Raw genomic sequence first — 8,825 nt, forward strand, 5'->3', positions numbered from 1 at the left:
GGAGGACACGCAACCTAAAGACTTAAAATTATCGACCTGTTCCAGCTTTGTATCACCAATCTGACATTCACTTCTCTTGGATTTATTATCTACTGACGTCAATTTAGTATTCGAAAGGCTAATTTTCATACCATACTCAGCGCACCTATTTTCATGTTGCAAGATATTAGACTGCAGGCTTTCCACACAATATGCCATTAACACCAAGTCGTCAGCATAGGCCAGACTGCTTACTACATTTCCACCTAACTGAACCCTTCCCTGCCACTTTATACCTTTCAGCAGATGATCCATGTAAACTACGAACAACAAAGGTGAAAGATTACAGACTTGTCTAACCCCTGTAAGTACCCTGAACCAAGAACACATTCTACCATCAATTCTCACTGCAGCCCAATTGTCAACATAAATGCCTTTGAATGATTTTAATAATCTACCCTTAAATCCCATAGTCCCCCAGTATAGCGAACATTTTTTCCCTCGGTACCCTGTCATATGCTTTCTCTAGATCTACGAAACATAAACACACCTGCCTATTCCTCTCGTAACATTTTTCAGTTACCTGGTGCATACTGAAAATCTGATCTTGACAGTCCCTCTGTGGTCTGAAACCACACTGGTTTTCATCCAACTTCCTCTCAACGACTGATTGCACCCTCCCTTCCAAGATGCCAGTGAATACTTTTGCATGATATACTAATCAATAAGATGCCGCGATAACTGTTGCAATCCTTCCTGTTCCCTTGCTTACAGATAGGTGCAGTTACTGCTTTTGCCCAATCTGAAGGTACTTTACCAACACTCCACGCTAATTTTACTACTCTATGAAGCCATTTCATCCCTGCCTTCAAAAAGGTACAATAATACCACCATGCATTCGTTTATCTGACGTTTTGGGTCATGGACGCCTGCAAGATGCTGGATTTAGAACGTTAAACCACTAGTATTTCTTGTCGTATTTTCTTTCCATGGAGTTTTTTGTTGTACTCTTGTTGTTGTAGCGGTGTTGTTGGGTGGTTAGGTTTTAATTTTACTTTATCATTACTTGTAATGTTAAGCTAGTAATAAGCTCAACCTCTAGTATTGTAAGCCGTAATGCAAACGCTGGAAATATTTAAGTTGTGTGGGAATTTGTAAATGATGATGCTATATTTTCTTTCCATGCAATTGCTTGTTGAACTTGTTGTTGTTGTTGTTGTTGTTGTTGTTGTTGTTGTTGTTGTTGGGTAATCTATATATTAAAAGAGTTTAAAAAAACAGTTTTGGAAAATCCGTCTGTCCGTTCCACTGGACCAATTTGTTTCATTTTTGATTTATTCTCTCCAGAATTACCTGCCGGTGAATCATGACACATTGACACGTCTGTAATTTCAGCCAACTTTGAGTAATCATAAAATCAAATCATTAAATGATCACTCTAATAATTGGAAGCGAAGGCTTACCCTAACTTACATACATTCTGTACTTAAAATGTAGCTAAGCGACTAATACCTTCATTAATGTTCTGATATTTGTTGTTGTTGGAGAGGTTATGGGCTCTATTATTTCACCCAGCCACTACACTTATTATCGTGATATTACACTTAATATGCGAAATCACACGCAATTATTCACACTACGAAGGTCACACGCAATGAGTCTCACTACGCAGGTCACAAGAACAAAGTTGAGCATCATGTCTATGTACACATCTTAAGTAGCGCGTAACATAACAAAGGAAGTGCGTAGAAGTAAAAAACAGTGGAAGCAGGAGTATGTAACCGCGCGAACAATAAAAAGACAGTAATTTACAAATGAATATGAGAGTCATCCAAATATTGATTGATAGCATGTATTATAGCAGGAGACATATCGGTAAGCAAACAGGAGACATTGGTGGGGAGAGCTTTCTGAAGACTGATAAGACGAGAAATAAAAGCCGGACGAAAAGAAAATGTTCTGATATATGTGATTTTCATCCTTAGTAATGTGTGCATGCAGCCATGTTTGATTATTACCTGTCAAGCCAGAGAGTATACACTTACTCTGATCATGGAATAATATTATTCCATGTTATATACTCTTTGATCCTCTGACCTTCCCCAGCTTCTTAATATAGTCAACAGATGGCAGAACTTTCCTAATAACTTACATGCTGCTAATAGAAAACGTCGACGTACGTACAGATGGTAAAGTGTCACGTCGACTAGCCTTCTATATGACCATTAATAAAGCGCAGGGACAAACTCTGTCTACTTGCCCGAACCAGTATTCAGTCACAACCAATTGCATGCTGCACTATCTCTGGCAAGAGCGTTTGGAAATATTAAGATCCAGATACGCCCGAATGGTCGAAGCAGAGAGAATACTGAATGGAAAGAAGTGTTATAAAGTACATAACGAGTGAATCGCTTATTACATACCGGTATTAACTGTTCATCAAACTACTGAAAAGGGCAAGGAAAACAATATGACTACGAAAGCATTTCAAGACGAGTTATCTGACCTGTTGAATGCTGCGGGGCACTGCGGGTTCTCTATTTATGTTTTGACGTCACTTTATCACCACACTACTGTAAGTGACCATTGCCACCGGGATATTTCCCAACTGCGATGTATATGTTAATAATAATAATAATAATAATAATAATAATAATAATAATAATAATAAAAAGATTGTACCGGGAGAGTCGGCCGTGCGGTTAGGGGCACATAGCTGTGAGCTTGCATCCGGGAGATAGTGGGTTCGAACCCCACTGTCGGCAGTCCTGCAAATGGTTTTTCGTGGTTTCCCATTTTCACACCAGGCAGTTGCTGGGGCTGTACCCAGCTGTAAGGCCACCACCGCTTCCTTCCCTTTCCTAGCCCTTTCCTATCTCATCGTCGCCATAAGACCTTTCTGTGTCGGTGCGACGTAAAGCAGCTTGCAAAAAAAAATGTTTCCAAGGGAAGGGAGCACAATAACACTTTCACAAATCAGCTTTCCTGCTATAGACGGGGGAACAATTTCTTCTGTTTCATTACCTACTTGTCGCTATGATGATGATGATGATGATGATGATGATGATGATGGTGAGACACACCTCCCCCATCCCGGATTTTTCGTTTCATTTTTTACTCGATTCGTTTAATGCATAATTTCGCTGCTCTGAAAACGTTGGTTACTTTATGACAAGAATGTGTGGATATTTTGTCTTTAGACCAGAGTTCTTTTAGGAAAGAAGTTTGTTTTTCCACTTCTGCAAATCTGTTTATTTCCAAGGGGACTAACACGAAAAAATTTAAGTTTCCTTGATGGTACTTGCCGCATTATTAAAACTAAGAGTTCTTTGGGGTCGTTTATTACCAGGTTAAGGCCCATTTACACCTACCGAATACTGGGCCGAGTTACTCGCTTTGTTACTCGGCCGAGTAACTTATTGAGGAGTAGACGTGATTACACGAGGAAGAGACAGTGGACGAGTCTTTGCACTGAAGCGTTTAAAGGGTGCGGGAACATGGTTATGCGAAGAAGGAAAAATGAGGAAAATGAAGAGAGTTTTTAAACACTATTGCAACATGATCATACCTGCCATAACAGAGGAAATCGAAGATAACATTAGCAACAACAGTTTTTAATTTTATTTTATACATCTGATACACCAAAGTCAGGTAAATTCACACACAGCAGATCTAAAGTCCTATAAACATTCGTGTGTTTTGTACCCTTGAATGATTTTTAACGTTGTTTCACTACTCCATTTAGCCATTGTCATTGTTACCATGTTTTGGTGGATCGCAGAGAGGTGAAAGAAGGTGCTGGGGTGAATGGGTCTATCTACAATATCAATTAATTTAAAACTTGAACTGAAGGTTGTATTTCTTCAAAAACAACAAACTTAACAAATTTTCACTTAGTGAAATAACAATGACACATTTGGGGATTAAAAACAGAGAACCCCAGAATAGGGAATTTAACAGCTTTGGGCTACAAGCCCCAGATTTACAAATTCTGAGCTACCAGCTCAAGTTTACACAATTTACAATTTTATAAATGATGTATAATTTAGGCAAGTGCAGAAATCCCCCAATCCAAGAGCACTTGCTCCAAAAGTTACAATCTCTAGCCTTCCAGAGGCACCACTCACAATTACAGAAAACTTAGAAAAGAGCTTACCTGCTCTCCAGAATTAACAAATTTCTAACAGCCCGCTTAAGGCAACATTACACTCTCTGGCCACTCTACGCACGATTTACAATAGAAGTTACTTTTACACAGGGGTATCTATTACCCAACCTACTGGGCCTTCATGGACAAAGAACAGGTTGGATTACTGGCCCGAACACAAAATGAATGGAGACGTATACTTGCACTCCTAGATAATGAAGAATAAAATCCTAACGGTGCTCTCAGCCCAGATATACAGGGGCTAATCCCAAGCTACTGAGGTGATTCGAATGAAGGTTACTTTAAGGCATTACAGAAAAGAAGAAAAACCATTTACAAAGTCGTAGTCAACTCGAACCAAGTTGAAGGGGAACTCGAGAGGGTAACGCACTCTCTATCCCCGATTTACAGTTAAAGACTTTATGAAATGTTTACATTAGCCGAACGGAACATTACATTTTAGAAAATGTTGGTTACATAGTTAGAAATTCGGACCTTCCCCACGGATAAGTATGCGGAGACAGCAAGAAAGATAGAATTTATATGGCCATTACCTGCCTGATGTTCTGCCTGCCTGCCTTAACATACACATTCAGAAAGACGACGATCAATGAGACAAGGAAACTTGAAAAGCCGTAACTTATATACCCTCAGGGAAGGTTCGAGAGGATTCTGGACTAATCCGGACACACCCTCTCAGTTTTTATTGGCTAATTCAAAGTGAACAAGAAATGCGGGATTGGTTGAAAATTAATTACAAAAATTCCTGATTGGCCGGATTCAAAACTGGCGGAATGAAAAGGAAGTGTTGCCAACCCAAAAATAAATGAACATTGATTCAGTTATGAAATACTAGAAACACTCTTTAAATTATAAGTTCTTCCACCTTGCACCGGAGTGCATGACCTCCGTTTCTGTAACGGCATCTATGGAGAAAATGTCCAGACTTCTTGATGTACAGCCAAACAAAACAAAATAAATCCAATCAGTTTAGGAAACTTAGGAATGATAAACTTCTCAATTATTCACTAGCATAGCCGACTACAGTTACAAGCCGGAGTCATGTAAGTTTGGCAACGTCCATTGGAGGCCAAGGTGAAAGCGCGGGATCTATCCGTGTATGTTGATGTCTAGTGAACTTCGCCTCCTGTTTCGTTTAATTTTTCACCGATAGGTTCGAGTATACATAACAAGATAAGTGATAGAGTAAGCATACGTAGAGCCTATTATCGAAGGGTTGTTCTTTTTTCTGCTATTTGCTTTACGTCGCACCGACACAGATATGTATTATGGCGACGATGGGATAGGAAAGGCCTAGGAATGGAAAGGAAGCGGCCGTGGCCTTAATTCCCCTGCATTTGCCTGGTGTGAAAATGGGAAACCACGGAAAACCATCTTTAGGGCTGCCGACAGTGGGGTTCGAACCCACTATCTCCCGATTACTCGATACTGGCCGCACTTCAGCGACTGCAGCTATCGACTTCGGTATATTATCGAAGTAATGTGAAGGCTAAGCAGGGCTGAGTAGCTTGGACTGCAGAGCTGGCTTTCTAAGCCCAGCTCAGTCCGGTGTTATTTGGAGGTGCTCAAATACGTCAGCATCGTGTCGCTAGATTTACTGGCACGTTACAGAACTCCTCAGGGACAAAATTCCGGCATTTCGGCGTCTCCCCATAACCGTAAAAGTATTTGCAGATGCCCAGAAAATGTTGTGTTTCCATGTATCGTAATAACTATAGCATTAAAAAAGGTTTTGTTACCTCGTTTAGTTTTCCTTCGGACGAAGAATTAAAACAAATATGGATTTTTCATTTTAAACGATATAATTGGGAATCTGGAAAGGATTCAGTCGTATGCATAAAACATGTCACACACGAAAGTTTTTCAACAGGAGATAACATTTGTGATAGTAAAGTCAAGGTAATTATACTACCACCTAAATCTAATGAGCTTCTCCCTGAAGCATGTCCAATTATTTTCCCAAATTTGCCAAAATAGTTGTCATCGAAAAGTGTTAAAAGATCCTGGAGGTAGGAGCCTGGAAATGTAGAGTAGGGTAAGTAAGAAAATGGATGATATGCCAAATGTAACCAATTTACTCACAATTCACCAAGATATGAATGCCACTGCATATGTTAAGTTATCAGGTGTTGGTAAAAGAAATGACATGTTTAGCAGATGGTAAACTATCAAAGTGGTCTCAACTAAATGCATATTTATTAAATTATATAGGAACCACTTCTTGTAGTGTTAGTGTTAAACGTGTACAAATAAATCAATTAAAACGCTTCACAATCTCATAGAGTATCGTGATGTAAGCAGTGAAAGCGCACTCTTTGTCTTGCCACATACTTTTAAGGGAAAAATTCGAACTTTGCACTAAAAGGGTCGGGGTGAGTGGCTCAGACGGTTGAGGCGCTGGCCTTCTGACCCCAACTTGGCAGGTTTTATCCTTGCTCAGTCCGGTAGTCTTTGAAAGTGCTCAAATACGTCAGCCTCGTGTCGGTAGATTTACTGGCACGTAAAAGAACTCCTGAGGGACTAAATTCCGGCATCTCGGCGTCTCCAAAAACTGTAAAAGTAGTTAGTGACACGTAAAGCTAATAACATTATTATTATTATTATTATTATTATTATTATTATTATTATTATTATTATTATTATTATTATTGTTACGGACTTTTCCGTGGTAGGTAGAGGTGAAAGAAGGTGCGGGTGTGAATGGGTTTCAAGCTACGAAATTATAGTGCAATGTAAAATTAATTTAAAATTTAACAAGGTTATATTTTCTTTTCGAAAACAAAGAAATAACAAGCATGGCAGGTACAAAGTAGCAATTCAAAAGGGGTTAGTTACAATATTTACAGAATTTGGGCTTCGCGCCCCGACTTCACAATTCTTGGGCAATCAGCTCAGTTTTACCCCAAACACAAGTTTTACCAGAGGGGGAGAAAACCCCATTCATACCTAGGAGCCCTTGCTCCAAATTACACTGAAAAACCTCCATGAGGCATACAACCCAGAATTTTCAAAAGAGCCACTCGCTCTCAAAATTTAAGCCTCTCCCAGGCCACACCAAACTCCACCTTTAAGTTGTCCTCAACGGACATAAACACAGGGGTAAAATACCCAATCTACTGAGGTCTATTAAAAGAAAAGCCGGTTAATTAAATGACCTCTAAAATAACAATTTGAGAGGAGGCGAACTTGCACTCCTAATACACTTTGATTAAGACCTACTTGGCACTAGGCCGTTAATACAAGGGCTAATCCCATGCTAAAGAGGTGACTTAAGAAAAGAACAATTTGTTTTACATTAACGAAAAATAGGTTGAGAAAATAAGTTCACCTCAAGACAATGTGAGTGGGAGCTCGAGAGGGTTAGCACTCTCTATCCCAATATGTCGTTTTACAAGAGAATAGATGAAAAGAGAAGTTACATTTTAGGAAAAGGTTACATGGTTGAACGCTTAGAACCCGCCCCGAAAGTTAAACTGCTGAGCTAGCAAGGAAAGAAGTTATTAATCGGCCATTACCTTGTGTTGAACGGCTGGAGAAGAAAGAGGCGCTTCCCGCCCCCTGCTATGTACTTAACACACTGAAAGATGGAACAGAAGTGGCCGAGAGACCCAAAAATCAGCAGTTTAAATACTCTCGCGGAAGTTTCTAGGCGTTAGGGGAAAGAAAACACCCTCCCACAAACTCTTTATTGGATAGGACCCCGCAACAGATTCAAGTTGGGGGAAGATACATCTGATTGGATAGAAATTAATTGAAGAAATTCGGGATTGGATACATTCATAACAAGGGGAAGAAAGGGGTAAATATTGCCAACTTAAACAATGATAGAAAGAAATTTAACAAAGAACAAACTCTTGAAATTAAATTTTCTCCAAAAAAATAGTTCTTTGACTCCGCACTAGGTTGCACTATTGTAGATCTTCAGTAGTGTCCTCTAGAAGAGAAAGTTCACACTTCTTACTTCAAGCGAAACAAAAACACATCAAAAATGACACAGTTCAAAAACTCAAAATTTTCCACGTGGTGACATCTTCTGAGACGGTAGAAAATTAATACTGTCAATAAAGTTCAGACTTCCTCCAGCAGAGGAGTTTCAACAGGCGCACATTTTAAATTAGCGGAGTGGAGGTGTACCGCCCGGTACAATTATTATTATTATTACGTGCACTAAAAGGAAGAGGAGTTAGGCCCTAATCAAAAAGTTTCGTTTGAAACTGTGAAAGCAAATTATTTACTGTCAAGAAGGTTTAGTCACTACCGTACTTATAGCTTACTGGTTGTAACTACAATGATACTGCACTTCAAGTCCTACAAATTGAGATGACAGTTAGGTTTAAGGGTGTTCTAGGGTTTTGGTGGTGGTGGTGGTGGTGGTGGTGATGGTATGGAAAAGTGAGGTTTGGCTGTAGCCAATTAGAAATGTCTGATTCCATCAAGACAGATGTTCTTGGGCTCAATATGGAAATAATAAACAAGTTAGACTTACTTTTATCATGTGCATTTTTTGATGGGAAATTTGAGATGTCAGGGGTAATATGCTGTGCATTTCTGGGTATATACTAAGAACACTATCCAGAAGGATAAGCTGTGACACTTGTTTAGGTCTCCTGCAGAGTAATGAAACAGGTGATCCCTATTTTGAAGAACTTCAGAGGTGGGTTGTGTTGTGTCGTCGTGT

Source organism: Anabrus simplex, chromosome 8 (assembly GCF_040414725.1).
Source record: "Anabrus simplex isolate iqAnaSimp1 chromosome 8, ASM4041472v1, whole genome shotgun sequence".
Classification (NCBI taxonomy): domain Eukaryota; kingdom Metazoa; phylum Arthropoda; class Insecta; order Orthoptera; family Tettigoniidae; genus Anabrus; species Anabrus simplex.